This window comes from Hirundo rustica, chromosome 5, assembly GCF_015227805.2.
Source record: "Hirundo rustica isolate bHirRus1 chromosome 5, bHirRus1.pri.v3, whole genome shotgun sequence".
Lineage (NCBI taxonomy): Eukaryota > Metazoa > Chordata > Aves > Passeriformes > Hirundinidae > Hirundo > Hirundo rustica.
Window position 1 is genome coordinate 56859638 of NC_053454.1, and position 6890 is coordinate 56866527.

Sequence of the window (6890 nt, forward strand, 5' to 3'; positions counted from 1 at the left end):
GAAATGGAGAAGAATTCCCCTAAAGAGTCGTCTAACATTCCTTACTATATTCTGTTATTTTCAAAGGCACATCAGCACAAAGCAGCAGGATACACAGGCAGCTAAGCCCAGAATGTCCACTGCTGAGAAAAGGGCATTTGGATCCCACATGGAAGAACACAAGAGACTGTGGCAGACTTGAAATGGCGACTCCTGTTTCTGATGGATGAGTATCTACTCAGATGAACTTAAAGCCAAGACTGAATCAAGGACAAGGTTAAAGGCACTTGACAGATAATTAACCTGTTTAAAGGAATTCAGATATATTTTGGGTCTAATTCAGTGAGAGAAGCTTATATTTCCTCAGCAGTCCCCAGAATCAGGGGTGTGTTATACTGGAGTCAGTGGCCTTGGGAAAGAGATAAGCAAGATGTCAGCAGAGTTGAGGTTACACCAAGACCAAGAGAACCTGTCCCTTCTGCCCCAGGGAAGGGGGCAGAGCTCCTGCTGAGCTAAGGGGGAACCTGGTAAGGAGATTCACACGTGGGGTCCTGCTGTGAGCACAAGTTTCTTTTGGTAAGGAAAGTCATCTTCATTCACAATTGAAAGTGAGCTTTCCAATGGCAAAAGCATTTGAAGAATTAAGATCAGAGAGGAGAGAAATTGGAGATCCAGTCCAAGGCTAGAACCAAGGCCTGTGTGAAGGTGATAGAAAGGATTTCCAAATGAGCCTGAGCAGCCACCTGAAAGGCAGATTTATGCATGGAGGACAGAGAACACCTCTTCTGAATTTGGGGAAGAGAGAATCTCCATCTAAACCAGTGAATAACCTGCCAGTGTACTCCATCCATTCCCGATGGACACAGATCTTTAAGGTCTTACACTGAAATGCCCACCAAAAGCAACAGGAGAATGGAAACGTGGAAGGCAATCTCTTGAGCTCTATTAAAAAAACCAAGGTATTTAAAAAGCCTCTTATGGTGATAACTGCTACCAAAATCCTGTGTATTAACAGAATGTGAAGTGCTACCTAGAAAACCTTCACTGTAGTTTTCCACTGCTCATTTGGTAGGTCTTGAAATAGCCTGACTGGGGAAAGGATAGAAAAGTCACAATCTCACAAACTGTTTCTAAACAAACCCAAAAACTCCCCTGATTTATGACAGATTCTGTTTGATTCTCTTTACAGAGAATCCTGGTGCTGAGGGAAATTGAAATTGGCACTGACACCTTCACAAAATGCTACCAAGGGTGAAAATGAACCATCAACATCGCAGCTCTGGGAAGGTGTAAGTAGCGCTGGCTGCCAGGTTGATATGTAAATGTGTGTATTCCTGTATCATAGCCGCTCACAGTGATGCAAAGTGTCTGAAGGAAAAAATGTTATTGCTGCTGAGAATATCCTTCTCAACCTCTTCACACAAGTAATAAAAATACTGCAAAAGCTACGCCGGCCCTTTTCCTGGAAATGCCACTTTGTTTGTTGGTAGGGGTAGGCAAGAGAGCTTCTGATAAATATCCAAGTACAACATTTTCAGCAGAGATTTTCACCTGCCTCTGACTTGCAGGCTGAGAAGCACAAATCACGTGTGACATGCCTAGGGAGGAGGAAATCGACCATCAGTCATCATCTGATAAAGCCACAGAACAAGATGTTTACTCCCATTTTGGTTTCTGGCTTTTTTTTTTTTTTTTTTTTGTATGAGTTACTACTTTCGTAACAATAATCTTTGCTAAATAACTTGTTTTGCTTCTTAGCTGAACATTTTTCTCTAAAAAGACATTTATGTTCTTGAATTTTAAATTCCTCTTCTAAATGCTGACATTCCCCTTTAAACAGCTTATGGATCACAATATTTACCTTACTAAATTATTATATATCGGTCTGTACCCTTCTAGCTTTCATGGAAGGCTGGAATTGTTAAAACATTGTTACTAGGCTGAAAGTTCTTTGCCTTGGGCACACAATGATACAAGAAGACATTAAGGCAGTTAAGTGTGATCATTCTACATGTTGCAATTTGGTTTCAGAAGGAAACAGGAGAAGCAGGAACGCTGAGCTAATAACGTGCTCATTAATATTAATCTTCCATAATTTTTTTTTTCAGCTGTTTTGCAGACATTTGAGGTTTAACAGGACAAGTTGTTTCAGCTGGAACAAATAAGGGATTTCCCTTCTACCTGGGATCGTGTTACAACAATCTGTCTAGTTCCTCACACGTATCAAAATGCTCCTCCAAATAATTTGCACCTGGAAGCTATTTATTCCATGCATCAGTTGTGTTAAACATAGGTTGAAGTCCATGACTGAAGCTACAAGATAGCGACTTGTGCCGCCTTTCACAGAACTCTTTCAGATACTGCCATGGATAAACACAATACTCACACCGAAGTTCCTCCTGAAAGGGAAAAAAAGCCCCAATTTTCACATATGATATCTAAGCACGTGAGGCAGATGCCTGTAGATTTAACTTTCCAAAACACAGAAGGCGCTAATGGGACACGCAGCCTTTCCAAAGCCCTCTGGGTTAACAGGAATTGACAGTAATTCTGGCAGCCGACACTGCCCTCCAGTGTGGGTTGTGTTAACTTCCTTCTGCAATGGCTTCCTCCTTGAGGAAGATATTTATTTTATTTTACGAAAAGAATTTTAAAAGCTATCGTTTCTCAGCTGTTACTCTCCTTTCTGTGAACTACTGAAAAAATACAAAGGAATGTGTAAATACATTAGTACTGGATTTGTCACTTATATTTGCTTTATGTTGTATTTAGTATTTTTTGAAAATTCTACAGACCCACTGGATCACCCTCACAGATGATGTGTAACGTGCTGTGGATTTGCTTTCTGCAGTTATATTTCTATATAAAACAGACATAAAGGAAGTCAATATGATTTCACTACTCTCCCTGCAGATTTCTGATAGTCCATATGGTATATATACATATATAAAAACAGGATCTACATTTCAAATCAAAAATTCCCTCCAACACACCCAAAGCATAAGGAACTGTTAATCCCTACAACTCATCTCACAGACAACACACTGCTCATATATACACAAACACCTCAATCTCATTTAGAAACAACTGGTGTTACAGGCACAGCCGATTTTAATTTATCCCTGAATTATCTTTTTTGTATCATTCATGTGAATGTCAATCCCAAATTGCCTGAACAGAGGGCATTAAAGCTAACAGAGTTAGGATGCCCAATACTCCCAACCAAGTTGCAGAATGGTTTATTTAACCCCATATTCTCTGTATGTTTATTAACATATTGAACAGGTACTGGAGTTTGCATTCCATAGGAAAAAGAAGGGGTGGGGGGCTGGAGGATTTATCTATGTGTCTGCCTGTGTTTTGCACTGTAGAGAATAATTTCTAGTCCAAATTGTGTGTGTACAATTCCTGCTCAAAACTGTCCACCTCAGGGACTGCGTTTTGCAGAATTTGGGCGAGCACTTCACGACACTGCTGTGTGAACACTGTGTCATACGGGATGTTCTTTTAATACAAAAAAGCATATAATATCCTTAATTAAGACACTCAGAATTATTCAGAGAAATGGTTAGGTCAGGGTGCTGGAGTTCTTTCTCAAAACATACTAGAGGAGGTGGCTGGACCTTAATTTCACCAACATCCCAATCAAGAGGAATAGCAGGGAGGCTGAGATTGCACCTTCAATTGTCCTGTGGACAATGAATGATCCCCTTGGTTCCAAGCACTGCAAGAAGCTGGTTTGTGCAGCCTCCTCTGCTGCATGAAGTGGTGTAAACCCCTCAGTTCCAGTGCCCACTGCCACGCTGAGCTCCCTGGCTTGAATCATCTCATCTGATCTGTGAGTAAATAAATTCTAATGGAAATGCAGCTCGGCTTAGCTTCTCCCCAAACCCCTGCTGGCACCAGCAGTTGTTCCCAGCCTTTCTCTTGCAGGAAGAGGGGAGGTTTTGTGCCAGGCAACTGCAGCTGCCAGTGTCAAGGGTCAGCTCCACAGCCTCTTGTCTTTGTCACCATGGCTGGCATCCATTTATTCTACTCCATTCTCTCGGTTTACAATCAGCTTGAGACTTTCTGCCGCACAGGTCCCCTGTGACCCCCAGCAACCTTTACGTGAAATGATCTGTGCTGTTAAATCCTCAGCTAGTGTGGCTGTCCCCCTGCAGCACCCTTGTGTAGGGACACAGAGTTGTCAGGTGCCATCAAGGGGCAGGACACATTTCACATTTCCAATTCTGCACCAACACAGCCCCAGAACTGACCTCTTGGCTTCCAGCTGAACAGGGACCTGCTGATCCCAACCTCCCGAGGCTGCTGCACCTCAGCGAGTTCCCAACCCACTTTGTATTTCATCAGCTCATCCATGAGGATGTTTTGGGAGACAGAGTGAAGAGCCTTGTTACGGTTAAGGTAAATGACATCCACTTCTCTGCTCTCCTCCACCAAGGCAGACATTACATTGGAAAAGGCTGATGGGCTGGGGAAGGTTGGCTTGTCATAAATCCTTGCTGGCTACCCGTCCTCAGGAATCTACGCCATCACCCTGACTATTCAAATATCACTGGGCACTGTCCCCTAGCCACCCTTCACCCAATATTAGGTGTTGTGACAGGTAGAAGAATAATAAAAGAAAGGCCTCATAAAATCAGGCCTGCCCCATTAAATTAATAGCTGGCCTGGCAGCTCTTCTAAGTGTAGTTAAGCAATTTGCAAGGTCCCATGCAAAAACAACCCTGGTGTGAAAGGTTCCTTAGCACAACCACCTATACTTGGGTTGAAAAACAAGTGCATCTGTGTAAACAATGAAATCTGTTCCAGGAGAACCCATAGAGGAAAAATGTAAACAACCTGAACCTTAGCCCGTACACACAAATCACCTTCTGACCAAAAAATGAAGTAGTAAGAAAACCGCCAGCCAATGAGCGCTGCACAGGAGGTGTGTGAAAACTGTATAAAATAAGTGACGGGAATAAAGAATTGGCTTTTCCCGCATGAAGAGAATGGAGCCTCGGCTGATTTATCACTAACTGATGCCCCGAGGCGATGGCGGAAAAGGACCCGGGCCCGGCCGAGCCGGGACTGAGAGACGGAACCCAGAGCCGCGATCCCAGAGCCCGCAGCGAAGGGAAACTCCAGCGGCGAATGCACAGAGGAGCCAAAGGCTCCGGCTCCGGCTCCAGCCGCGGGACGGCACCAAAGGCACGAAGACGAGAAGCGGCCGGCGGAGCGGGACCGAGCGGGGAGCGCACGGGGCCGCGGAACCACGCACAGAGACAAACAGAGAAACGAACGCAGAAACAGACACAGCAACAAACAAACGCAGCTCCCGGGAAGAGCCGCCGGGGGGAGGGAGCATGGACCGAAACGGCATCGCGGCCACTGAGACGTGGGGAGACCGCGGTCCCAAGCACCGCGGTGGGTGCACGGTCACGGGGCGGAGGTGTGAGAGACACGATCTCGAACGGTGGGAGAGCACGGCCCTGAGCCGTGGGAACGCCGGGAGCAGGGAAATCTGTTTGTGTCCGAGGAGAGGCGGGGCACGGTCTGAAGAAGCGTGGAAATAGGACGAAGCGAGCCGCGGAGACTCGATCGAGAATCGTGGGAGATCCAGGGCCTTGAGCCGGGGAGAGAGCGGCCAAAAAGAGTCGGGGAAAATGCGCTGTGGAAGAACGCTCGGGTGAGGAGGCGGCGGGGCAGCGTCCAGACTGAGCTTAAAAAAAGGGGTAAAACACGGGAAACCTCAGGTCACCAATTTCAGCTGACGAAACAGCGGTAGTACGTGTGTGGGCACTTACATTGCGCAAACGGGATAAAACAGGATAAAAGGAAATCGCGAACTTTATTACTACATGAGAGTAGATGTACAAAATACCTTTTCTTTCGAAAGGTCGGACGAGTTAAGATTTTGTTGTCAGCGGCCATAGGGCAAATATGGTAGCCACAAAATCGTTACCTACATGGTATTTTATTAGAAATTCTTTTAAAAAATTACAATCTGCTGAAGGGACCGCAGCTGCTGCGGCAGCCGCCCCCCGCGGGCTCCAGAGACCTCTGGGTCAGTATCTCCTGTCTGCAGGTCCATTTCTGTTCCCTCTACCCATGAACGATGGAAAAGTCGCCTTTTAATTCCGTTTTTCACGTTGAAAAGGCTACTTAAAAATGTTACATCCCCTTTGAAACTGCTTTCAGTCTAAGCCACGTGAAGACGCCGTCCGCGCAGAGAGCCGGGAGGCGGAACCCGTGTGCGGGCCGCTGCACAATGGTTCCGGGGGGACACGGGACACGGGGACACCACAGGGACCGCGGGCTCCGGGCCGGCGGGGGGGAGCCGCAAGCGCTTTGTGCCTTTTTAACCTTGTCTGTACTTGTTTAAGGGGTTTTCCCCCTTTCGCTATATGCGCCCTTTAGAGGGTTTTTGTGCTGCTTTTCCCCCGTTTTTCTCCCGCGGTGTTTTTGGGGCGGACGGGGATGCGGCAGCCCCGGGCCCGCCCGGCCCCACCGCCCCCGCTGCCCGGGCAGTGCCGGGTGCAGGATCTCATCCCTGCGGCTGTGAGCACGGCACGGCGGCGTCTGCTGTTCCCTTGGCCCGCGGCAGCTGCCAGGGGCAGCGCCCGAGGTTTCCTTCTCTTCCTTCCCGCACCCCCCTCCCTGCTTTTTTAATTGATTCATTAACTTAAAGAGAAGATAAGCATGTGTTTTTATCACCAACAGGTTAAAAGTAGTCATCTAATCTTTTGATCAGGCATCAGTTGCCTCTGAGAAATGAGGCCCAGTGAGAGGAGAAATGAGTTCACCACCACCCAGCCTCTGTAATCAGAACAGAGCAAAAGTGGGAGTGCCAGAGCACGGCTGTGTCTGCAGACTTACAGAGGAGACTTGTCAACAAAAGCCTTTTGTCATCATCGTGGTAGAGT